General features: G+C 40.0%; 1 protein-coding gene across 13 annotated transcripts in view; it reads right to left on the reverse strand.

Annotated features, from left to right (window-relative positions):
- LOC149785143 (uncharacterized) overlaps positions 1-19351 on the reverse strand; it is a 39945-nt gene extending 20594 nt beyond the window's left edge. For 9 of the 13 annotated variants that reach the window (XM_089978923.1, XM_089978920.1, XM_089978925.1 and 6 more), the window contains exons 1-2: positions 19291-19351; positions 18296-18345 (exon numbers count right to left, since the gene is read on the reverse strand). The gene's annotated coding sequence lies outside the window, so the exon portion shown is untranslated. The remainder of the gene's footprint in view (positions 1-18295; positions 18346-19290) is intronic. The other 4 variants (XM_089978910.1, XM_089978924.1, XM_089978918.1 and 1 more) reach the window with 4 other exon arrangements.
- Positions 19352-26862: the final 7511 nt, after the last annotated feature.

Here is a 26862-nt window from a genome sequence, read left to right on the forward strand (position 1 = left end):
TTGCTGATAATAAGTGATCAATTTCAATCTCGACTTTCTCTTTGAATTTGTCAAAGAGGGCTTTGATGTAATGGATGTCTCGAGTCGTTAATGGAGGACAGAAATGTTCACGCAAGTCTTTATACCACCAACGTAACACGTCTTTTTTAAACAGACTCCAAGCTTCGTCCAGATATTCGTTGAATTTTTCTTCTTGACTGATGTTTTGACATCCATAGTAATCATGCTTCATCCATATCGTAATTGTGTCTGCCAGGTATGTAGCACAGTAGGAGACCAATTGCTGTTCTTGTTCTGGACATCTCGACTTGATCACGATGTCCTTTTCGTCTTTGTGTTGGGATTCTCCTTCCACGGTCTCCTCACATTCCATCTTCAAAGCTTCTCCACTAGGTAAAGAGCGAGAACAGTCTTCCATAGCTTCTAATAGTCTAGAATGACTTCTCTCAAACTGTTGATTTCTATGGTATTATCGAATTCTGCATACAGGATGACGTTCACTGTTGCTGGCAGTTATTTTGCAAACTGAAGTTCCACACGAATCTGGCCAGATTTTATAGGGTGAAAATGTCCCTCGTCGCTGCCCTGGTCTGGAGTGAAATCGAAAGCCCACAAAGCATAGCCTCCTGCGTAATCTTCGTACGTAATACCGTGACTGGTGTTGGTTCCTAACTGTCCGGTGGCTTCGTACAGGGACAAGTACGATCTCAAGTAATTGTTCTGGGTAAACTTAGGCTCAAAGGGCCGGGTACACAAGGTCTTGCCATCGCGACTGACTTCGATTTTCTTCACGTCGAAGTGATGAAAGTTGAAAGGATTTTTTGTGAAGGCTCCGTTGAAGGCTTCATTCTCGACCATACCAAGGATTAAACGCTTGGGTAACTGTCCTTGAAACAGATGATCTTCGATCATGGAATGATGGCTAGCGGGAATAGTGAACGTTTTCACTTCCACGCGACGTATGGGATATTTGGCGGTCGTTCTGCTCAACGTTTGACTGATGTCGTTTCCCACTTTGGGTAACACTTCCACGCGTCGCACGTAGAGTTTGACGTCCTCGATTTGACTTTTGGGATTGCCAGCATCATTATCAGCCAACAAATGGAAAGCGGCACTGCTGAGATTCAGTCTCAAGCGAACATTTACCCCGTTCAGCAAATATTTCTCTTGCAACCACATGTCCAAATGCAAACGATCCATCAGTTCTAACCTGTTCTTATTTAAGATTTTTTTTTCTCTTTCCTCAAAGCCGTCATTGCTTCCATCTATTTTGTCGAACTTGCCCGCTTCGTCAGGTTCCCATAGCACACAAGCATTGAGATGAGTATTCTTGGCATCTATTCCGTACGTCAAGAGATTTTCCAGGTAGGCGCGATAAGGGTAAGTATCCATGCTGCTGCTGACCAGTTTGTTATTCAAGTACAAGTCCACTGAGCTGAACAAGGAATGCATGAAATTGTTGACGGGAGCTATATTCTCACTGTCTTCTACTCCATTACCATCCTTATCTAGAACTTTGACTTTCAAGTACAAGTAACTGCTATTCAGATCGATGTAATCTTCGGGCTGTCCCTTGATTTCAAACTCGATGGGAGCGGAATCGGTCAGTGAGGAGACGGGATGAAATTCCACCCATTGGGATTCTTGCATGGTCATCATGGTGGGCGGCATGGCAAACAGATCCAGTTCCGACTTGGAACAGGCGCATGACTCTCGGTGCATCATTTTTTTTTTGTTGCTGTGTCTCAATAATCGAAAACGTCTAAGTCTCGAACGGTTCTTTTTTTCTTTGCCTTTCTAGTTTTGGAAGTGTGAAGTCTGGTGAAAGGGTGTTTTCTTCGTCGTCTCTTTCTGCCTTGTCCTTGAATGTCTGACTCGGTAGCGTGCAGGGCATTTATAGGTGTGTCTCGTTGGCCCGAAAGGTCTTTACCCGTTTGCAGCAAGACATTTTTGCCTGCCCTCATGAAAGCTTCTTTAGGGTTTTGTTTGTCGATGATGACATTTTGGAGAAATTCTTTGCCTTGCGTCAGTTCCGCATCTTTCAAGGCGTGCAATCTGCGTGTCACCATCGGTTTCGACACAGGGGCCACCGAACGAAAGGCCGATTTTAACATACCTCCTAAACCGTGTCCTCGCTGTCGAGCAACCCCTCGGTACACTGGATACATGACTTACGAATCGTGAGAGAACCGTTTTCGAAAATGGAGTTTCACCGTGACTTTTCCTTTGGTGAATGGAATATTTTGTCCCAAATCTCCTTTTATAGCAATGTTGACCGTGTCCAAATACGACTTGCTGACAGGCAAATAGTGAGGATGTACAAATTCGCGGTGAACGTGGTAAGTGTTTCCACCTTCCTCGTCAGTGGCTGTGGCAGAATTTACTTTGAAAGGAATGACACGCAGTAACGGCACAGAGGTGTGTCCCACCACGTTGTGCTCCACCACATCGGAGTACACAAACATCAAATTCAGTGCCTGGTTCAGTTCTACCGGGAAACGAAAATACCTCGCAAAATGCCCGTTGTTGTCAATATTTGCTATGTGAATTTTTTTGGTCTGCTTATCCGTGACCAAATTCAGGTCTCCACCCAAAATGTCATACAATTCTGGGCAAAATTTAATACGTATACTTCTATCCTCACTTTCAAATCTGATGAGTAGACGGTGAGACTGTTTGTGGTACTCCATGGTGACACGTTTATTTAGTTTGGTCAGAACTTTGTCAAATGCTGCATAGAATTTGTCAGCGATGACCTCCACCAGATGTTGACCACTAAAATAATGGCCTGAATTAATTTTAAAGTGATAAACGTAAAAAGGAGGAGAAGTGTCACTGCTGTGGAGTCATGGGGTCTTGAGAAGTGATTTGTGTTGAGAAGTGGTCGTCATGGTTTGCTGCACTGTTGGGTCCAGAATTTCGACGTCAAAAGTGTTTTGAGTTTCTACCAAAGCCACTTCCCAATGGGCTTCGTGATCTAATGGGATGGCCTGAGGTAATTTGGCCGTGTAACAGCACAACGTGTTGTGGAGAAACACCTCCATGGAACTGTCACTGGGTAAGGTTAAGTAAAACTGGTTTTGGTGACTCATAATTCCAGAGTTCTGTGGCTGTCCGAGGGGTTACTGGACGTCAGAGGCGTGTCTCCGCCCAAAATGGGGTTCTGGTTGTGGTTGGAGTGGTGACTGGCACTGGCACTGGACACAAGGTTTCCGTGGTTTCCGTTCGAGGAGAATTTCAGGGAGGGATTAGGAAGCAGGTAACCGATGCAACTGCTCAATAAAATGGTCCACAATTGTTTGTCTCCTTGTTGCAAACTCAAATTGGCAATGGCTGCCCCGATGATACAATACACCACGAAGATTTGGCAGAAAAAGACGATTTGCGTTTTAGGCACACGTTCTCCACACCACACCCACAAAGGTTGTTTTTGTAAATCTTGCAGAGAAGAACTAGGTGAAGGAGTGGTCGACGTAGCTGCGTCTGTGTGAAAGGGCATGATGGTCACTTCTTTTTATAGTCGATGACTTGCGAAGCGTCGATCCAAGAATCAAAACTGGGTGGATATCCTTTCCAACGTACTTTGACTTCTTTGACACGTCGTTTGCCTACTTTACAGGTTCGATGTCGTACACGTCGTCTTCTTTTTTGGTGACACGTTGTAACTCGGGCAAATAAAACGTTCCTTTGAGCACTTCTCCGTTCATGTCTTCCAATTTATAGACGGCAATTGACGGCCATGCACTCGTCCAGTGACACGAAACAATTCGGTCGTCCAGTTAGGTAAGTAACCTTTGTCGAAAGTGCGTTTGGTTTTGCCAATGCGCACCCAATCTCCTACGGCCAACTCTCCACTTTTCTTGGGGACAGCCCTCGTCGGGGACGTACCAAACAGGCGCTCAAACACCAACACTTCGTTGTCGGGAGTCACTTCTTGCGGGGCACGTCCGATGCTTCAATGGTAAGATTCGTTGTACGCTTGCACCAGGTGCGGTAAGATGTCGATGTACTTCAGAGTGTGGTGATGCGTAAAATATTTCCACATGCGTTCTTTCAAAGTGCGTTGAAAACGTTCCACGATGCTGGCTTTGGTTTCGGGATTCTCGGTGGTAAAAAAATGAATGTCACGTTTCTTTAATTCTTTTTGGAAAGCTTGGTTCAGAAATTCGGTGCCTTTGTCCGTTTGCCATCGAAGAGGGTGACGACCACTTTGTTTCAACACTCGTTGCAGGGCTCGCACTAACTCGCTGCTCGATTTGGAAGTCAAGGGTACGACCCAGGCAAATTTGGAAAAGACGTCGATGACACAAAACAAATATTTGTAGCCACGATTGTAGCTGGCCAAATGAGAGACGTCGGCTAAATCGGCTTGCCATTGATGATCGATGCCTTCCACTCGGGTGCGACTTCTGGCAAACTTGCGTCGAATGGGTTTGTGTAAAGTGTAGGTAGCTTGTTCTTGTAACCATCGTTGCACTTGAGGTAAACGGAGACTTTTCAGTCGCATTTTGGCAGCACGATACAAGTTTTGAACTCCTGCGTAACCTGCAGGATGGGAGGGATCGTAGTAAATGCTGGCTAACACTTTTTCCATTTTTTTGTGTTTGTTTGTGTGTTAATAAGACACCCACTCTTGAAAAATGCTACTCTTTTTCTCTTGGGGTATTTTCTTGGATTGCAATGCTTTGCGTGTGCGACCGGCAATAGGTGTCGAGGAGGAGGAGGATGTGTGAACAGGGGATATCGGTTCTTGTTTCACTTCTGTCTTCACTTCTGTCTTCACTTTCTTTTTCTCTTGTGATGAAGAAGGGGTGGCCATCATCTTTTTAATCCATCCAATTCTGGAGGTAGGTGGTGTTGTTAACTTGCGTACTTTTTCTGGTGGACTTTTCTGTCTTGGTCACTGGCACTGGTACTGGTACTGGTACTGGTGATGGTGCTGGACTTTTCATCAAGGTCTTAAAATCTTTCAGAGTGGGTAGAGCTGTTTCGTCTAAAGCTTTCTGGTGAAAGAGTTGCAGTCGTTGCAAGAGTTTACCGTACTTTTGCGATTTTTCTGTTTCGGACAAATTTTGGCGATCCATCAAGGATTGCAATTCGTGTTGTAACTCGGACATCTCGCTCAAATGGGGATTGGGAGATAAATGCGGGGTGCGTTGTTCTTGCCAACGATGGTATTCCATCCATCGTTTGTAAGGCACTAAAGCTAGTTTTCGTCCTTCCATGGGGTTGTCAGGGGTCAATTCTGAGATCTTGGGACTTCCGAGGGCCTTTTTATCTTGCTCCCACCAGTCCTCCCAACATGGTTCCCAAGACTCCTTTCAGTAAGGGACCTAACAAGAGGGGTAAAATGCCTCCACGTTGGACCAACATCTTCTTCTTTTGACGAAGGGGAATTTTCTTTTGAACGATTTGACGAAGAACGTGACGATGTTTCCCTAAGCATTGTTTCTGGTGTTTGGACAAAGGGATCGTGCCTTTCAAGACGTTCAAACAGCATTCGCACACGGTATCGATGACCTCTTTGGAGGCTGATTGAATGAGTTATTTTCGTAGGGGTGGAGAAGCTTTGGACAGGACAGATAACATGTCCCCATCTTTAACTAAACGAGGAGGCAGACCTTTTCTTTTCTTTCCTTGGGGCTGTTTAGAAGAGGGATGTTTTCTGGAGGGTGACATCTTTGAGTCTTCAGCACCAAAAACACTGATACCCCTACTTGGTCACAGACCGTTTTTATACTGGAACGCGTCGCCACTGATTGTCTTTACGTCGTATCAGTTTGAGGACAGGCATGACACGTCGTGCAGGGGTACGTAACGGACTAAATCGAGCCAGTTCTTGCTTGGACAAATCCAGTAAACTTTGTAACATGCCCGATCTTTCTTGGACTTTGATTTTGGGAGAAGGTACTTTGTGAGCAGCAGCCACTGCCACTAAATTGGAGGGTCCTGCCACTGGGGAAGTTCTTCTTGGGGTCATCAACGGAGATGTTCTTGGTGTGATCAACGTCTCCAAGTACTTTTCAGTTCTTGGTGTCATCAACGGAGAAGTGGATGAACTTGAAGCTGCCGGAGACGCAGTCACCGCCGTGGCAGGTCGTGGTTTGCGAGTGTAAAGTTCCGTCCTGGCCGAAGTGCCTCTCTTGCGACTAGTTTTCTTCTGTGGACTTTTCTTTTTCTGGGGGCTTCTTTTCTTTTTCCGGGGTGGCGTCTGATAAGAGGAGGGTCCCGCCACTGGAGAAGTTCTCCTTGGGGACCTGGTCTTTTTCTTCTTCTTGGAGCTTCGTTTGACTTTTTTCTTGGGGAGAAGTTTGGGGGCATTAGGATCCCATCTTAAGAGAGAGCGAATGATGACCCCTCCTAGAGTACCGCTCCCTCCAGGTTTCAAAATGATTTGTTTTTTGGTTTGAGTGTCGATGCGGGGATCGGCCAGTTGGGTCAAAGCGACTTTGTTTCGATCAAAAAAGCGTTTGGTTTGATGAGGAATCTGAATGATTCCTTGGAGTAATTGACGTGCCGTCACCGTGAACCTTCGTAAGACTTCTTTGAGACTAGCTTCTAAGACACGAGCTCGTGTTTGTGGATTTTTTTCTCGACTGATGCCATACAAGGCACGAATCAATTTGACGAGAAGATGCGACTGAAGGGACGTCATGTTCAAAATGTGTGTGAGACAGACGAAAAGGGTCTGAGGTTTTTATAGATTTCTTTTGTGGAGTGACATTAAGTCGAGGACGGAGACGTGTACAGGACAGGCCCTCCGTCTTGGCACCAGTGGTGAAACAAGTGGGTACGAAATCGCAAATCCTCGGGGGTCGTAGGTTTCAAATCGACGAGTAAATAGGCGTGTGGAGTTTGAGTGGCATCGTCGTACGCCTGAGTCAGCCAAGGTGTCCCTAACTGTTTGGCTAAGACTTGCACTTGCGATTTATCTCGAGGGCTTTTAAACAAGACCACGTAATGCGCATTGAGACTGATGGTGCGATGGGCTTTACTTTGTTGAAACAAATTTTGGGTGATGTAAACGACACTGGCATTACGGTGATGCCCTTTGCGCGTGAACCACAGTTTAATTTCTTCTTCGTCTTCTCCTAACATGTCGTCAAAAATGACCAAATGGGTTTGACGGGAGTCAGAGACGATGCCGTCGTCTTCTTTAGGAATGCCTTCCACAAACACGATGGAATCGCCTTGACTTTCTCGCAAGAGGCTGTACGCCGATTGCCACTCTTTGTAACACCACACGATCCGCTGAGGTGGTCGATCGATCAAACGATGTTTATGTTCGATCAAACGTTTGACGAATTCGGTTTTGCCTGAACCGCTAGGTCCTGCAATGAGCATGTTAAAGGGATGACGAAGATACAAAGCCTCCCAACTGGCACGATCTAAGTGTTCGTCGATGACTTTGACAGTAGAGGAAGAGGGAGCAGAGACAGCAGAGGTAGCCGTAGTGTCTGGAATGTCACTTGTGACACGAAAACAAACAAGACGAGAGTTTATATACTTTTTTTCAGAACACGTTTATTGAATGTTTTAAACATGAATACGAAAGACAAAAAAATACATAAAAGCCAAAGCCTTAAGTACAAGGATAAAAGGCACATGATAACCATCAACGTGGAATAAACACAAGTGTCTGTACAACATGTTTTGGGTAATGTTCTGACCCGTTCTATAGGGGTAAGGTCACACAAGTGTCCTCCCGAAAGGGTCTTTCAGGCCTGTCCACGACAGTCCTGTCCTGGGTGACGGGTTCTTCTGGCACCGTCACTAACACAGGTTGAAAAGTCGCAAGGCTCACAATCGCATTCCACTTCAGAAGCCCCACACTTGAATTGTGCCTGTCTAAACTTGTTTTGTGTTTCTCTGAAAGTATTCATCTTGTTCGCTCGGTCTTGGTAGTCACAATGAACTATCGATCTTGCCTAGGGTTCCTTTTTATATACAGACCAATACCGACGTGTCCATACGGTAAGGTGAAATCATTGGAAAGTCGCACTCGCTTCTGGTACACGATTTGATCGACTTTTTCCAAGGGTCGACTGACGATGTGGTGAGTGGGTAAACGTACAATCTTGTTGGGTTGATAGGTGGTCACTTTAAAGTTTCCATCCTCTCCCAATTGCAAGGCTTCTTTCAATACCCCAAAGTTCACCACACGACTGGTACGATAATTCAGCGTCAATCCTTTCACTTTACACGTCGTGTGCACTTCTCCTTGTGGGTCCCGGTATTCGTAGCCGTAATTTATGGGACCACCACTGACGAAACTTAGAATCTTGTCGTCGGGATGTTCGTCTGTCCAGGCTCCTAAACGGTCTCCTTCGATGTCAGGGTGCTGTTGACTCCGGTGATGGATGTAAATGCAACTGTCCGTGTCAAAGTACAGGACACGTTCCCCTAACAGTTCTAAAGCTTCGTACAATTTTAAGCGAGCATGAGCTGTCACGTAAGCCACAATGATGACATTTCCAAAGGGGTCGTCTTGTACAAAGTCCAGATCTTCTTCGTAATTGACCAAGATCAAATCCTCGCGAACGACGTCCACGTGTTTCATGTATTTGGCTTTGTCGTGAATCATCTGAAAGTACCGGGAAGGTTCTGTCAAATATTCCGTCTTGGGTAAACACGGTCGTTGAGCCATTTTACCCCACAAGCAATTTAACATCACTTTGGCAAACGACCGCCTGCCTTCGTTTTTCTCGATGTGGTCTAAAGAGATGCCTTCTTGTTCATAGTATTTCTCTTTGAATGTCTTTTCGTCTTCGGAAGTGTGACACCAGGAAGGATAGCCGCTGGCTTCTTGCTTCAGTTTCAAAAAGGCATCCACGTAGTCGGCGAAAATGCCTTTCTGACTGGGGTCACCCTTGTGGTATTGTTGTGTCTTGGGAAAGTGGCAAATTTCGTACACTTCTAACAGTTGGTATCCCATGTCCAGAGCTTTGAACAATTCTAGGCTGACCCAGGTTGCCGTCAAGGCCCGTTCTTCCTGGGTGTGCTGACAAGGTTGGTCTTGGTTGCACATTTCGGCACAAGTACGGCACAAAGGAAACATCAGTTTGCCTTGGCAATGGTGAGGTAAGACGGGATGGTATAGGTTCGTGGGAGGCAAAACTTTACACTTGATCAAGCCTTCGTATTGTCGAATGTTTTTCAGGTCGATGTGTTCCGTGAACAATTGTGGGTGCCCTGCAGGAAAGCGACAATATTTGCACACGTAAGGATAGAGCGAACACACGTCCAAGTATTTGATTTCTTCTCCTTTCTCTTCGTCGGCTTGGGACAGCAAACAGGTGGCATTGGTCCTTCCTCCGTACAAACTATCCCTCGGGTTTAGGGGGTCCATCAGCTTGTAACTTTCCACATCACGTTTAAACTCGGGATCGGTTTTCATACGGTGATCGTACTCGTGTTCCCAAATTTCCACCACTTGGTATCCTTGCTGTTCTAACTTTAGGCGTCGCTGACAAGTGTCCTGGTACAAGTCTTCCATGGTTCGTTGTAAAAACTGATTTTTAGTGCTACGATCAGGGTAACAGACGGGACATCCGTGAAATAAGCAACCGTTAAACTCGTACACGATCTTGGGGTTTTCTAAGTCGCAGCCATCGACCGAATGCGTTCCGATGGTCTTTTCGCCTCCTCCGTTGCGGGCATGCTGAATCCATTTGTCTTCCTTGTCGCACATGTAATGTAACCAACGTAGGGCTTTGACCGAGTATTGACGTTTGACATAGTGGGTCGTTTGAGGACTGATGACAGCCACGGTGTTTTCAGGCATGAATCGTTGTCGATACACTAAGGAACACGCTTTGGCAATGGTGCAAGCTTCTTTCAAAGGATCGACCCCTCCGTGTTCCATGAACAGTTCTCGAAATTTTCCACAGCATCGCCGTAAAATGTCCACGTCGGAACGACAATACTTTAGCATTTCTTCCTGAAAGTCGAAAGGGTCGGAGGCGTGAGTCTGGTACCAAGCGTAGAAAGCTTCTCGTTGTTCGGTACGCATGTTGTCGGGGTCGTAATAGTGAGCCTCAGGCAAATGGGGTAGAACGACGTGTTGATTGGCTTCCGTATTGAAAAAGTGTGGAAAGTACCCTTTAGCCATTTCTGTCATTCCAAACGTTTTAGGCATTCGACTCAAAGGCATGGCCAAATAGCTCATCGAATCTTTAAACTGCACTTGTCCCACTTGCATGAAAATGATTTTGGATCCGTTCAAAGCGACTTTAGGACGTTCGGTGCCTTGTTCCGTATAGTATCTGAGAAGAAACTGTCCATCGTATCCGGAGAAATTGTGAGCCATCACTGTGGCATGACGATGACAATCTCCGTAACGTTCGATGTCCTCTTGGCTCCACGTCTTGTCGATGGGGTCTAATACCCATTGGGAAAAATCGGCTAACGTGTTCGGTCCTCGAAAGATTTTTTCACGCCCTCCGGGAATCTTGCTGCAGTTAGGGCAATGACTGAAGATAGGTTCTTGAATGCACTTCTCGCACGCTCGATGAGCCACTTAGAAATTAGGAATGTGAATGCCAGTCACTTGCATGCATTCGAAATCGAAAAAGATGAAATTGCCTTTCTTCTTGTGACCGTCCTCTTTCTCTGGTGGGGGTTGGTATTTTTGCACGTAGCATTCGTGTTGCAAGTCCACGATGTGGTGACAAATGTGATATTTTTTTTCCTGAACATACGTGTGTCTTGGTACTGTTGGTACGTAGGCCTTGTCCACACGTAAGGCACAATCTCAGCAGTTGACAAGCACATTTCTGCTGTGAACCTTGCGTCTTCAGATGTTGTTGGTAACAGGTAGGGCTGACAAACGTGCGCAGACAAGCAGGACAATGTACTCTTTCTTGTCCTTCGCTCAGACAGGGTGGAGAGGCCAAATATCCTGGGCATTTCCATCCGCAATGTTTGTGTTGCTCTCGATTGTTATAGCCATAGTCACATTTCTCACAGTAATAACTGTATCCCAGGAATCCAGTGATAGTGGTAATGGTATCGAAATGGTCATCATGATAATAGACATGAATGTATTTTCCGTCCTTAAAGTCTTTCCCTCGAAACAACAGAGGTCGGCGCATTTCTTGAGGGTGCACTTTCAAGGTGTAGAGTGGAGCTAGGACATCTTGCAATTTCTGCATCTCAGGAATGCCACAGGGTGTGTCTTTGGACAGTCCGACTTGTTGTAACAGGATTTCTGCTTCGTTTCGTTGTTTGGCTCGGTCGGATCGTTGAATAGTTTTCCAGGCTCTTTTCCATTCTACCGTGTCGTTCTTGTTGGCATAGGTTCGTCCCACAACGATGGCTCGGGCTAAACATATCTGGTCTTGAGAATTGTGAATTTGGACGAGACTCTTTTTGGTGTTGCGAAGGTCGTTCACCAATAACACCTTAATGCGTTGTCCGGTCCCTTGAGGAGGAGAGACGTGGGCCATTTTCAGTGTGGCTTTACCATCGGTGATGTCAAACTGGTCATTAGATTGTTGTACGTGTTGAATCTTGTCCATGACTTTGGAAGGGGTTAATTCTGCGGGTCTGCTAAACTCGTTCCAAACAGGGGATTTCAAGCTGTCGTGATCTATGGATAGTGTCAAGCGATCGTCTTCTTTGGGTTGACATTGTCGCTTGAGTGCGGTGAGCAAAGAATCCCACATCTCGGTGATAAACCATTCTGCTTTTTCCAATGGTACGTCGGACTTGAAATCTTTAAACTTCACTGTGTAGGTGTAAGCCGTGGTTCTAAATTTTCTAGAGGAGCGCTTTTCCGTCTCTCGAATGGAATAGTACTTTTCAGGGTTGACTAAGGGTGGTGAACTTTGTTCAGAGGGCTCGGATTCTGGTTCACTCATGTCCTCTTCAAAATCACTGGCATGAATTTTTGTGCCAAGACTTCAGCTCTGGTACGAGGCGATAGATCACGTTTCTGCCTCTTACTTTCTTCTTCTTTCTTCTCGAATGAATTTCATCTTGAGTGCAAAACGTCAAATGACTCAAGTTTAAACACCATAGACTAATTTATAGTCATGGCAAACCAGCGTATATAAAAGGGTGTGTGTCTTGTCCTTTCACTATTCATTTCACTCTCAAACCGAGCACAACGATGGAAGAGACTACACAGATGGAACGTTTCATCAGAGCTTTGCGAGGGGTCATTAGAAAATTCTCTTCAGACCAGCCGACGAACTACTCTCCTTCCTTTCGAGATAAAAGTCAAGATACTTGCTATATCTGTCAGAAGAAAGGGCATTGGACTTCAGAGTGTCCAGACCGTCAAAAAAGAAAAAAAAACAAGGGCTAGAAAAGACAAAAGTCAAGATACCTGTTATTATTGTCAAGAAAAAGGACATTGGTCTCCAGATTGCCCAAAAAAGAAACAAGAGGAGTCAGAAGAAAAGAGGGATTCTTCAGAAGAAGAGAGAGATTCTTCAGAGGAAGAAAGCAGCCAAGTGAAGAAAAAGAAACAGGAGAAGAAAAGAAGAAGGGAAGAAAGTGAGGAGGAAGAGGAGGAAAAGACTGTGACGGTGAAGAAAATGAAAAAAAAGAGAGAGTAAAAAAAAGAAACAGAAGAAGTGTATGAACTTTATAAAGTGTTCTGATGTGAATTGTGAATTGGATTGTAACTATGGAGAAAAGAATACATTAATTATATAAGGTAAGTGTCTTTGAGTTTTGATTTTAAATAAGAAGCTACAGTCACGCACTCATACACAGACACGTACTATAAGGGTAAAATGGTTTTTTTTGTTGATTTTTGAGTTATTGGTAAATTGAAAGGCTATCTCTTTTCGAGAGAAGTGGGTGGCCCTGAAAAGGGCCTTTTTTTGGTGTAGGGGTGAGTTTAAGCAATCAACTTTAACTGCCTTAAGCCTTTGCCACGGCCGAGGCCTACTTCTGATGATGATTGGGTTGAAATCACTAAGGGTGGTACGATAGGCTTAGTCACAGGGTTGGCGTGTTTAGCTCGGGAAGGTCGTATTCTCTTCGGTCGTGATAAAGAAGTCTGATACATTTGTTTCAGACTTCTTAACTCCGCTAAAATGTCCAACAGTACCGTGGCCGTTTGATTTTCACCCTCTTGTTTCTTTGCTGCTACTTCTTCTTCTTCTTGTTTTTTTCTTACCTCTTCTTGTTGCTGTTGCTGTTGCTGTTGCTGTAGGAGAAAAGCTTGTTCCGCTTCCTTCTGTCGTTGCATAAATTTCTCCAATTCTTCTTTCTGTCTCTGTCTAAAATTCTCCACTTGCGGTAATGAAGAATGAGACGAACGTTCCGGAACAAATTCTTGCGAGGTAAGAAAATCCACAAAATCCCAATGTACCTCTTCTGAAAGTAAGTCCGGGTTCCCTTGGGCGGTCTCCACTGCTGGTGCACCCCAGTGAATCGTTTTCTGAGTTTCCGTCATGTTGAATCACTGTCTCGCATCGATTGACTGCACACAGGCGCTAGAGAATCTATATAGACCACGTGACGTCACAGACTGCTCTCTTCGGATTGGATGCGGGCTGACTGAATTTTGTCACGCGTGTTTGGATTGGTCAATGAACTCAATCCGTTTGAATCCTTCCTCTCCCTATAAATAAGCGCAGTTCAGCGCAATCACTCACCTGTTCTCGGAGCCTCAAGATGTGGACTGACGTTCAATCTTCCACCCTTGTGTCAACAATGATGTTCAGGACGGACATACCCATGTATGTCCGATCCAAGTGGACTGTTGTCGATAGGACAGATACTAGTCTGTGGATGAGAAGAGTTTACATAGAAAGACAAGGATGCCTCAAGAGGGTACTTGTGTATGGACCTGCAGTTAGAAGGAGTTTAAGAAGAAGAAGATGTGACAGATGCCGTCTATGTTAATATTAACATAAAACCAAAGGCCCTTTTCAGGGCCACCCACATTTCCCGAAAAGAGACTGACTTTCCATTGCCTACCCCTTTTTTAAAACTTTTTTTAAAAAAAAATCCCATGTTCAATTCCCCTTGTCCCTTAAGTAGTTTTTTTTTCTAACATGTTCAATTCCCCTTGTCCCTAGACAAACCCAGACTCTATTCCCATGTTCAATTCCCCTTGTCCCTAGACAGACCCAAACTCTATTCCCCATGTTCAATTGCCTTTGTCCCTAGAATCGATATTTTTTTTTCCATTGTTCGAATGCCTTTGTCCCTAGAATGGATATTTCCTTTTTTTTCCTTTCTCCAATGTTAAATTCCATTGTCGCTAATCTTACCCAGGGATTTTTGCCCATGTTAAATTTCCATTGTCGCTAATCTTACCCAGGGTGGTTAATGTTAAATTTCCATTGTCGCTAATCTTACCCAGGGGGTGTTTTTAATACTAATTCCCATTGTCGCTAATCTCACCCCATTTACTACTTGTGTGTGTGTGTGTGTGTGTGTGTGTGTGATATCTCAATATATTTCCCGAATTTTGTTGGCAAATTTCCGATGCAGAAAGTTTTGTTTAAAATAGATATGGTACTTAAGAAGAATAAAATCGCTGTTGAATCCACATTTTGTATATAGTATGTACGTGCTAATAAATTGAAAGACTGTCACATGGGTACCATTTTACACTTTAGAAATACCGTGGTGTTTATTCATAACCGTTCGTGGCTATCAGTATAGTTAAATTAGTTTACAGTGATCAAGAATAAAACCTTTAAGGTGCCATTCATAAATTGTGCTGACTGGAATCGGTAGGAGTCTACAGATCAGATATGTATAGATGTTTGCTGAGGGAACAATAAAGAAATATGGTTTAATGTTCTGTTTCCACAATGGCAAGTACTTCTAACATAAGATAGGAGATCGAGCTTTAAAATAATTTCCTGTTTTGCAGATTAAAAAAATAACTATTTGTAATAAAAGAAAATATATGGGTGTTATGTATAGTACTATGTTGTATTGTTTGTTGGCTCTTTCTTAGTGATTGTATGTTATGAATATATGTATTTTGTACCTGACCTTGTCCAAAAACAAGGTCATAATGAAACAACTGAATAGATATCTAAACTTTCCCATATATTTGTCGACCAAATATTCAGATCATTATTAGCAGTAAACATGTTTACTTGAATCCGCGTCTGGGATATTAGGTTTTTAACTTGGAAATTACTAAACCTATTGACAACTTTAATATTTTATAAAGGAGACTGACCTTCGTCCTGACTATTATTGCAGCATAGCTCTTTATACAACGTTGTTTACTTGCACAATTACTTCCCAAAATGATAATTGCGACATGTGTCAAGTAGAGGGGTATATAATCTTGTTTACCTAAGGATGACTCATCCTTGCCTTAACATCTTAAAGCAGGGACAGTCTTATTACCGTGTCAGCTTTTAATTTGCGTGGAATGATTCATTCAAACTTGTATCCACTATAATTACAAATTGCTCAATAATATTCTTACACAAAATACTAATTTGGAATTCAGTAAAAACGTTTTGGATTAAATTATTGTTATACAGCAAAAGACTCAGCACATCGCCACAATCAAGGCCATCGGCACATAAGCATATTTGAGACTACAGGCACATCAAGACATTCAATGTTGGGAAATCTGGAACAGCACTGGAATTCAGTCGGAGCTTTGTGCGTTGGGACTTAATTCTCAATGCTGTAAGTTCTTTATAAATTAATATATTGTGTACAAGGGAATAAAACTACTTAATGCATTTTACAAAGTTTGTTGGTTTACGTCAATAAATTCGTACGTAACATCGCTTATTTCAATTCTCTCTCTCTCTCTCTCTCTCTCTCTCTCTCTCTCTCTTAAGCCATCTGTGTGCTTAGTGAAATGGTAAAATGTCTTTAAATATCAGCTTTGTTATCGATTAAATCGACTTGGTCCTTAGCCAAATGGGACGTGCACATCCCAGATAAATAACGATTAATATGATCGAGAACAAAAGTGTCCACATGTTAACATGTGTAGAAAGGGGTGGAGTGGAGGAGTGGATGTGCCAGCACGTGGCAGGAGGTCATTTGTACCAGCACGTGGCAGGAGGTCATTAAATAGTATCGTATTTCATGTCAGAGTAGGTCTGAAAGATTGCTGTACTCGAAACATTTACTGATTTTCATAATATCTGTTGTGTATACGCAAACAACATATTATCTGCATTGTTAATGGATATAATGAAGATTGGTATCAAGAAGACAGAGACTTAGTAATATATGCACACAAAAACGTATCACCTAGCTGTATTCAATATTCATTGCTGCAGATTATGGCGAGTCTAGGCTGCCTTAGTAACTTGCTAATGCATTCAATTCCAGAGCGTCTGAGCCCTATGTAGATCCATAGCAAATATAGAATGCAAGAGTTGAGTCGAAGAACAACATTCTAAATGAGATTTAATTTGTCAACTATTGTCAATTATTTCTATCGAGAGTAAGGTTAGAGATTTTGACACCTAATAGTTGCCTAATACTTTTTTAAACGAAGCATTTACGAAAATAAATGGATAACAACCTCATTTGAAATTGCCATCTAATATATGATTGGTTTTATACTCTCAACTCATATAAACGTTGTAAAGCTGATATTAATGCCAAATCAAAGGAAATAAGATGCAGTTTATTTAGCAACTATTTACAGTGGTAAAAGTAATTCTTATACCTGCCAGTAATAATAGATATACAAAACAATAATGAAAACGTGAGGAGTGGATACCTATGAACATAAGACAACGTGAGTTATCTGGAAATAATGACACTGGTGAAACTAATTGTTCCAGTTAAGCGAGATGGTCTTTTTAAGAAAAATAATTCTAGTTTTAAGTTTAATGAAATATTTCGAAATTGCCTTACGGTTCCTGAAATTCTTTGTAGTTCCACGTAGCCTCTGTTATGTGTCTGCAATCAAATCCGTTCAAAATCACATGCTATGTGTCTGCAATCGAATCCTTTCAAAATCACATACTATGTGTATGCAATCGAATCCTTACAAAACGACGCGTATTAACGATGTATAATGTATCATAATGTTTTCATGGATAGTCTTGGAAGAGCGATCTAAGAGCAGTTAAGGTTTTCATTTCTACCAGACATGAAACTGAAATATTTTAAAAAACTAAAAAAAAAGGATCAAGGTTCTCGTCTACTTTTTATGCAGCTATGTTGGCATTAATGGTATCACGGTTCTATAAATCTATAATACAATAAAATAAGTAATCGGGGTCCCGTGTGGCCGAATGGTCTAAAGCGCTCTCCGTTATGGACCACTGCCATCTCACCTCTGTCTGCTTGGCATCGAGTCTCGGATTCGGACAATGTGGGTATGTGAGAAAGCTTGCCAGTAGCTTCTCGAGGGTCGGTGGTTCTTTCCGGGGAAATAAAAAGGTTGGTACATTACATGTTTCTTAATTTATTTGCCCGTTTATATTTTGCCCCATAAACATGGCATTAGCCCAAAGATGTCTTCACTCCTTACTCATCATTGCAGACAAAATTAAAATAAACAGCGGTTTGGAAAATCAGCTTGATCGTACATTGTTAATAGAATTGACATATTTTGTTTATCTAAAAGAGAAAATGTCGTCTGGCTGCAGGCTCACACATCATTACAAGGAGATGACCACAACAAAGTAATATAAATCGATAAGATAATGATTCATTAGATTAGTAAACACTCAATGAAATTAAATGAAAACTTTATTTAGATTTCAATTATTCGCTCTGACTGCATCACGTGACTTCTTGCTCATAGTGCAATTTGAAGGTAGAACTAACCACAGATTATTTCATAGTTTGTCGAAAGGTGTTGGAATGTAATAATATACCTTTCCGATTATATAACCTCGAATAACTTCAAATTGATCTTCAGCCGGTTAGGGTGCACGTGACCTTTATATTTGCTGATTAATATCCATCCAAGTCAACATCATTAACTGGTTCATGCGCATACTGTCGTCTAGGAGCAGGATGAACGCATCATCACTTGGTGATGGAAGGGTACCATGAACCCAGACAAAAATTCTCCTGGTTGATTCTCCTAAATATATTATATATTTGCTTAATCAGCTTTTTTTATAATGATAAAGGGTATTATATACTTAATTAGGTAACATAGGTCGGTCATATACATCCTGTAATGTTAAGCTGATATTTATGAAAAATAAATGGATGAAAAGCGCACTTGAAATTTCCGAGTAAATTCCGTTTGGTCAGGTCCTATCAAATCAGATAAACCTGAGAAAGTAGATTTATTACCTAATGACAATATTATAACATACATTTTGTTTAGCAACGATTTAGGTTTTTGAATATTATTCGTTATACCTACCATAAAAAGAATACCTGTTCAGTTATTCAGCAAATTTTGGGAGCTGATACCTATGAATAAAAAGATAACATGAACTATTTAGAAACAACGAGATTGGTCAAACATTTCATATTTTATGGAATGTGATTCATTCTTGTAAAATTAATCGCTTTATTAGAAACAATACTTGTATTTTTGTTAAACTACATAGTCGACATTTGCACAAATTATTAGTATTAAAAGCGTCAGATAAATCTTAGTCCGCCATACCTCAGAGATGTCTCTGCTACATAGTCCTTTCAAAACCACACTTGTAAATTATGTTACTTAATTATATTGTTTTCCTACTATGTTCTTGGACGAGTGACATATGAGCATGTAAATTCTCTTCTTATTAATATAGTGTTGGTCATTTTTTCATTCAGTACGTTAGATCGATAGGTATAAGTCCTACGTAATGTATCTCTACCAATCCTAATCACTGATCAATACCAACCCTTGAAATGGTGCCAGGCCCAGGTCAATTGAAAGTATGTGTGCAACGTCGTCGCAAGCGGTACGCCGGGCGAAACAATAAACTCAGCGAAATTCCCTCCCCTCCCCCCCCCCCCCCCCGGCTGCTTGGCATGTGAATGGCTGACAACATGTTATCCGACTACTATCTACTGAGTACGGAGTAACTATTAAATTCTTAAATTCTAAACCCGTAAACAAAATCCATATTTAATCCAGACGCGAACTCAATTAGACCTTAATTTGAAAGATGAAACAGAGTAAGATCTCACATAGCATTTCTTGTATTTGTTTTTTTATGCTATGGTGTTACTGATGGTATTACACACCTATCCCTCTTACATTTACACAATGGAATCTTTTATGAAGAAGAGGGTAGTACACTTTGCACTGTACCATATTTACAACATACCATTCACTGTATCCAATTAGATGTCTCTGCATGAAACAAAACATTGCCAGATGTATATAGTTAATAACTAATAATTATACAAACCACTTACCTCCCAAAACGGAAAACAGTTGTCCCGATGACGTTTGTGGCATACGTGAAACATAACTTACTTCAATATTCTCAGTAATTAAAGTGAAAGTAGACCTACTTTTGAGTTACTGAAAATGATATAAACTCTGGGTTTGTACTGAGTTTGTCTTAATGGAATAAACATCACAAATACTAATATAGTCTCACGTTTGAAAGCAACACTCAATATTATGTTAGGATTACAGAATAGCATAGGTTATTGTGTGCTTATCATTTATATTATTATATGCTCATTTTTTCTCCGTTAACTTTTCATTGTCAGAATCGTTCAGTATATTTCACGATACTGAACTCGCGCGCAACTTCATATTGCACTCATGAAGGAACTACTTTCTATTGTAAACAAACAATGGACCCAGATGGACAGCACTTTTTGTAAACAAATTATGTACATTCAAATAGTAGGCAGTTTACGTTTTGGTTGATTACATCTGCTTCTGAATTAACTAAAGCAGATGTTTCGTGGACTGCCACATACCAGCTGCTGTGCTACATTCCACGTTAACGTTTTTGATACAATGTTTCGGATTTAGGCGGGAGATGCCATATTCCATAAAGCTGCTGGGTACCTACTAATAACATGCAAATGACAAGGCATAATCTGTCTTCCTTAGCTGGTAATAAGAATGGCAAAAAATACACTTACAGTTTTATATCCTGAATTTCCTTTCTTAGTTTTGCGAATCCGAATTACATGACCCATGTCATGGGTTGTCAAGCTTGATTATACATTTCGAAATTGTACTGTAATTTCGACTATATCCCAAATGCAATTACGTCCTCCTTACTGCGCTCAAAATGAAACAAACATTAAATTCCGTAGTGTCTTTGATAATTGCAATTGAAAAACTTCATTTGTTCCACTCATTATGATGTAAAATATTCAATGACAGAACAGAAACACGCTTGCAGATGTCAACACGCTTCTCTCTCGCTACTTCAATCCGATGTATTTCATGTCAAATTTGCACAGATGAATCCAGTCCATAATCTTGAAATTTCGTAGAATACACAAAAATACAAAAATTCAAAACTATAATAATAATAATAATAATATTAATAATAATAAAGACTTTATAAAGCGCCTAATCTTTAGAAGCTATAAGCGCCCTACAACATTAGAAAATACATATAACATAAAAAACATATACAATGATATGATTACAAGAAATAAAGACCGTGAAATTAGAAAACATAAAAAGCATGCTGAAAATATTTAGGATAGGAAATATTATTAGGTCTTTAAGTTTGTTCTTGCAGTCGAAATAAGTGAGTTTTTAGGAGCACTCTTGAATGGCATCACTGTGTTTTTGTGTCTAAGTTCAGTGGGCAATTCATTCCACATTGCTCTGCCCTGGTATGGAAAAGAACGTTGTCCATATGACTTCGTTTTCATAGTTGGAATAATGAGTATACGATTGTCAGAAGAGGAGCGTAAGTATCTTGCTGGCGTGTACATATGGGTAAGGTCGGATAGGTATGTTGGACAGGAGTCCGTTAGTGAAATGTAGCACAGAAAATAAATATTGTGTTTGATTCTGGATCGAATGGATAGCCAGTATATGGTATAGAGCAATGGGGAGGAGCAGCAGTGTTTTGAACTTTTCGAAGTTTCTGGAGTAGGTATAGAGATGAACCAGACAGAATTGAGTTACACTAGTCCAGTCTTGAAAGTACTAATGAACACACAAGTGTTTTAGTGGCATCAGCGGAAAGATATTTGCGAATGGAGCGGATGCGTCTCAGCTCAAGATATGCAGCCTTGCATATGTTCATGACATGTTGGTGCAATGTGAGAATACTGTCCAGAGTAACACTAAGGTTTCGTACTGACTGTGTGAATTTAATGTTGGTGTTGCTGATATTTATTGTTTGAGGTAAGGGATTTGAATGAGAAAGTCTTCGTGTTGTGATCAGAATGGCCTCAGTTTTATCAGCATTCATCTGCAGCTTGTTACATGTCATCCATAATTTCACATCAGAAATGCACCTCTCTATACATTTGATGGTAGCATCAACTTCAGTTGAGTGGGTAGATTTGTGCATTTGGGTGTCATCAGCGTACAATTGGTGAGACACTGCATGATGATCTATGACACTTAAGAGCGGCTGAGTGTATAGAATGAAGAGAAAAGGTCAAAGAACAGACCCCTGTGGAACACCACAACATAGATCAACTGGACTGGAGTGTATTCCATTTGCAGATACAATTTGTGTCCTGTTGACCAAGTAGGACTTGAACCACAGTAAGGCTGTATCATGAATGCCAAATACATGCTGGAGACGGTGAAGTAATATAGCATGCTCTATTGTGTCAAATGCTGCAGACAAATCAAGGAGGATGAGGACTGTAATCTATCCGTAATCCAAAGCTATTCGCTATTCATTCCAGATCAAATGGAAAAGTTGTTGCAATGCACATTCATTCACAATATGAATCTAAATTTCAATTTTATGTAGACCAAAACGCCATTTTCTTTTAATAGTTATGTCTACCGCGCGACTGAGTTCAAATTTATCTGGGCGGAGCTATGTGCTTATTAAGAAAAATGATCAATTAATATAAAGGTTGCTGCATTTATAAGGGAAAATTATGGACTCGTTCACATTTTCCCATACAAATGCAGTAACCTACAATAACAGGAGAAAACCATTTAATATGAAATCGGACTCACGTATTGTTCATAAATATACCAATATTGAAAAGTTATGTGCTAGATAATGTCTTGTATCTCAGTTATAAAGGCATAAATTATATCAACAATTCAAAACGAGTATACAAGAAGTAAAATATACACGTATATGGCTTGTTTTCCTTCATTAAAGATTTACTCGTTAAAAGTATTGTATACAGGCTGTACTTCAAGGCAATCACACCAGGTGAGCTGAGTGGCTATTTAGTGGTTACGCAATAACCGCGTTTAATTTAGCTTCAAATAGAGATCCTTGCGATGGACGCTGACAAATATTCAATAAATTAAAAGACAATATCTTTAAATGGTCAAATCTTTTCCTATTTATTGGTGACAATAACCTTGATAATATATGAAAAGATTTCAGATGATACTTATGGGGTCAGGGTTATGAGTGCTGGGGGCAAGCGTTGCTGTCTACATCGATGCTGCTTCAAAGAAAACATACTTTATTTGTATGTCTTTAATATTTCACTGACTTTTTTAAAAGCAACATTAATCAGAAAAATGATATATTATTTAGGTCCACTAATAATGTATTTTTAAAACAAATTTAAATTAAGCAAATATTAGATACCTAAGAAGATTGTAATGAATTTCATTACCTGGAATTATTTGTGAACCTGACAAAAAATGAATAATTGACAACTGACAACAAATTACAGATCATTTTCTTGTAGATTGTGTTTTACAAGCTAAGTGGGAAAGCAGGGTGCAAGTGTATACATCGAGGTATATCAATGTCGGACTCGTAAAGAATGATGTCCGAATGGGCACCAGATCTTGATCTTGATGAAACGCCAATTATCGCGTCATACATAATGAGACGGCTATATCCTTTCTGGGCTTTTACATTTTAGTCACATGCCAAAGAAACCATACTCATGGAAAATAATAACTGCTTTGCTACGGTATAGGTACTTATAAAATACTGCGAACTTTCCTGCTAATTTCGAACTTTGTACTGTTTGATGGCGTATATCTGGCAACAACCTTCTCCTTGTGGAGGATATCATACGATGTATCCTTATGGATCACTAAGGCATCTTTAAGTTGATAAATATGTAGCTGGAGCTGCATGTAATGATGGCATGATTTAAATAATAAATCTGATAATATTTATCTGTTATTTAAGTTTCTAATTTGTATTTATTTATTTATTTTTGCAGATGTATGCAACTCTGTTTACAAACTACAAGCTGTGTACTGCTAGTCGGTTATTAAACTAAACAAACGTTTGTAGTTTTAAAAGCGAAATGGAATGATATTTTCAGCATGTTTAATTCAGTGGTGCGATGTCAGAGACTGTTTATTTGTATCCATGTGTTTTTGATGTTCACTTTCTTTGGTAATTTTCTTAACAATTATATTTCAATCATCAGCTATAATAATAATGAACACATTGGGTATTCATATAGTACCAGGTTTATGGTAAATTAAAGAAATACAAAGATATTAAGAGAACCTTGTTTTAAATTTGGTGTCATATTTCTACATAATATGCATGCAATTTAATTTCTTTGCCATGCGGATGAAGACGACCAGAAAAGATTTTTCGTCACATTAGCCATATGAAGGTGACTTCCGGAAATAACGTCACAACAGCCATATAAAGGTGACAGCCGAAAATAACATCTCATCAGCCATATGAAGGTGACAGCCGGAGATAACGTCACATCAGGCATATGAAGTTGACAGCAGGAAATAACGTATCATCAGCCATAGGTGGAATACTGACAAATAAGACAAGACTTCAAGTGATACAATTGTCTCCTTCTAGATCGGATTCTTTGAAATTATGGTATCTCTCAGACGTTGATCCAGTTTAGCATGATGAAGATGATCATTTGATGGAAGACATAATACATTCTTTAGTCCTTTAGCCGTATTTATATTATGTGTACATTATGTATAATGATAACTATTCTCAAAATTACCCTACATCAATGATTTTAGTTCAATGGCATGTTTCCAAAAACTTAGTTCGCCTTCTTTGATTACACGTTTCTTAATTAACATGAAATTTGACTAATGAAAGACAATGACTCTATTGTTAATGATGGTAAAATACATCTATTAATCTCACTTTATAGTTCAGATGGTCAGTGGTCATAAACATAGATATTGGGATGGTTCTTTGCATTTGTCCAGCGTTTGCATACTAATTGCTATTTTTCATGGTGTCTTTCATAATTGCGTTTTGATATAGTTGATGTTTATATCTTTATGTCAGTTTACCCATCTTCACCTACCGTGCTCAGTTAAGAGCTGGTTCATCAGATCCATTATTTACTGGTAAAATCACCTATGTAAACACCTATGTAAACACCCATATATATATATATATATATATATATATATATATATATATATATATATATATATATATATATATATATATATATATATATATACATATTCAATAAAAAAGACCTAAAAATCTATTTTCAATGCATTATATTCAATATATATATATATATATATATATATATATATATATATATATATATATATATATATATATATATATATCTGTGTCTGTGTGTGTGTGTGTGTTGTATTAGTTTCAGTTCAGATGTAAGCACTGTGCTAAATGCTTGAAAACTAGTCCCAGCTATTATTTAGAAATACTTCCAATGGTTGGTTTACATTGTGAAAGACCAAGATAAAACGCTGATACGTCTGTTATGATATAGACAGTGCCAAAAATATAACTCCTCGTCCCTCAGAAGAATAGAAAACCCAACAAAACAAATTGCATTTATCATCTGATGGAAATATCTGATAATGGTTATAATTATGATCTGGACCATCTATCACACATTGCCATGCAGAGGATACAGTAAGGATTATACCAATTTGGTAATTCATTCCTTGTACAGTATTTACAGACAAATAGGCAATAGACGGTGTATTGCAAATAAAGTTGAAAATAATAGTGTGTGTGATATGTGCCGTGTCGAGTGCGACCGTACTCCCAAAACGTTTGTCCTGTTAACGGTATGTCGTTGTACATGGTTACCATTTCCAAGAAGGGCATACGTTTAGGCTCATTTTTTTGTGGTTCCTGTGAGGGTACCAATGATCAAATGTAATGCAAATATTGATTACAGTTACATTTTCCTTATACATGTATCAAACTTCATCCATGCAGACCTAACTCTCTCCTCAGTGTGACTATCTGGGGTGCAAAGGAGGATAGCAAGACTGGTTATGTAGGAAACTCGTCCAAACATTCATGGGGATTTACGATCGAGAACCATCGAAGTTGCACTGTTTATTCAGTCATCTTGAAAATATTGGAGCTTCATTTAATGACATACTTGATTCATCATATACATATTGTATCGTTCCAACAAGTTTATTCGCATTATATTTCAATTGCAGATGAAGTTTCAGTGGTTGATGTCTTTGCGTCTAATAGTTCGAGTCAAAACCAATTAGGACAGACTTATTTGTATTAATTGTTAAATGATGACAATCATTAGACCATGAAGTGTTGTTTTTGTTTAGATGCAAAAGACTTAACTATCATTTAATCAGTGAGGGGGTTGTATCTGAATACAAACGAAATGTTGATTTACTTCTGCAATAGGTAAATATAGATAGGATATTCAATGAAGAAATTCGTATGCATGCTAGCTTCCTATGATATCGTGGGTTCTTTTGTATCGCGGTATTCGAAGTTTTCGGTATTTTTTCTCGAAAGCGCCACACATCGTGTAATTATCTTATCGGGAAAATCTCGAGATTGGTGACGAGTACACAGCTTTAAAAATACACCCATGAATAACACTGTATCCAAATAATGGCCGTACCCTGTGTTCTAAAATAGAATATATATCTTCATAAAATTGCTATAACTGTAACAAATCGGTTAACCATTTTGTCAAACTCTTGCATAACTTTCATTGGACATTATCAGATGACAAACTGGTTAACTAATTTATTACAGTTATAGCAGTTTTATTTTATATTTATTTATCAAGAACAAAGAGATCAAATCTATGGTAGCAAATACTATGAATACATTGAATAGAAAGTCTATGGTAGACTTTGTTGACTTTTCAATAGAACAGTAGGACTTACTTAAACAGTCTGAGGTCGACATGTACTTTCATGCTCATGTTTTTTCCAGTAGGGTTATGATGATATAAACTATCGATATTAATTATTTGAAAACATAACGATTATTGGTATGATGCGAGACCCATTAAATCGAAAAATCATGGTTTTCCTCCTCCAAAATACATGTTAACGCCTGTGTATGTATGTATGTATGTATGTATGTCTGTATGTCTGTCTGTCTGTCTGTCTGCATGTATGTATGTATGTATGTATGTATGTATGTATGTATGTATGTCTGTATGTCTGTTTGTCTAGACTGTATGTATGTATGTATGTCTGTATGTCTGTCTGTCTGTATGTATGTATGTATGTCTAGACTGTCTGTCTGTCTGTCTGTCTGTCTGTATGCATGTATGTATGTATGAATGTATGTATCATTTGCCGATTTAATGTCTATCTGTACCCTGTAGGTACGTACGGGTCTATATATCTAGGTTGCTAGCTGTTTTAACTAACTTGTTTGGCTAGAAGTCTGCAACAAAGCGACAAGTGCTGCACATGTCTTCGCTTGTTTTTGTACCCATTCCTCGTTTAATACCAGTCCTGCCCATCAATATCTCCCCCACAGCGGATAGAGTGAAAATTACTGAACAATTGTTCATGTCTTATTCCGAGCTTGATGTTTCTATAAGATATAATAGGTGTTAGGCGATTATATATACTCAGTACTTCATACACATTATTTGAGAATGCACACAATGAAGCACCTT

The sequence above is a fragment of the Sinohyriopsis cumingii genome, chromosome 13 (genome assembly GCF_028554795.1).
Source record: "Sinohyriopsis cumingii isolate HCF-2022 chromosome 13, ASM2855479v2, whole genome shotgun sequence".
In the NCBI taxonomy this organism is placed as follows: Eukaryota; Metazoa; Mollusca; class Bivalvia; order Unionida; family Unionidae; genus Sinohyriopsis; species Sinohyriopsis cumingii.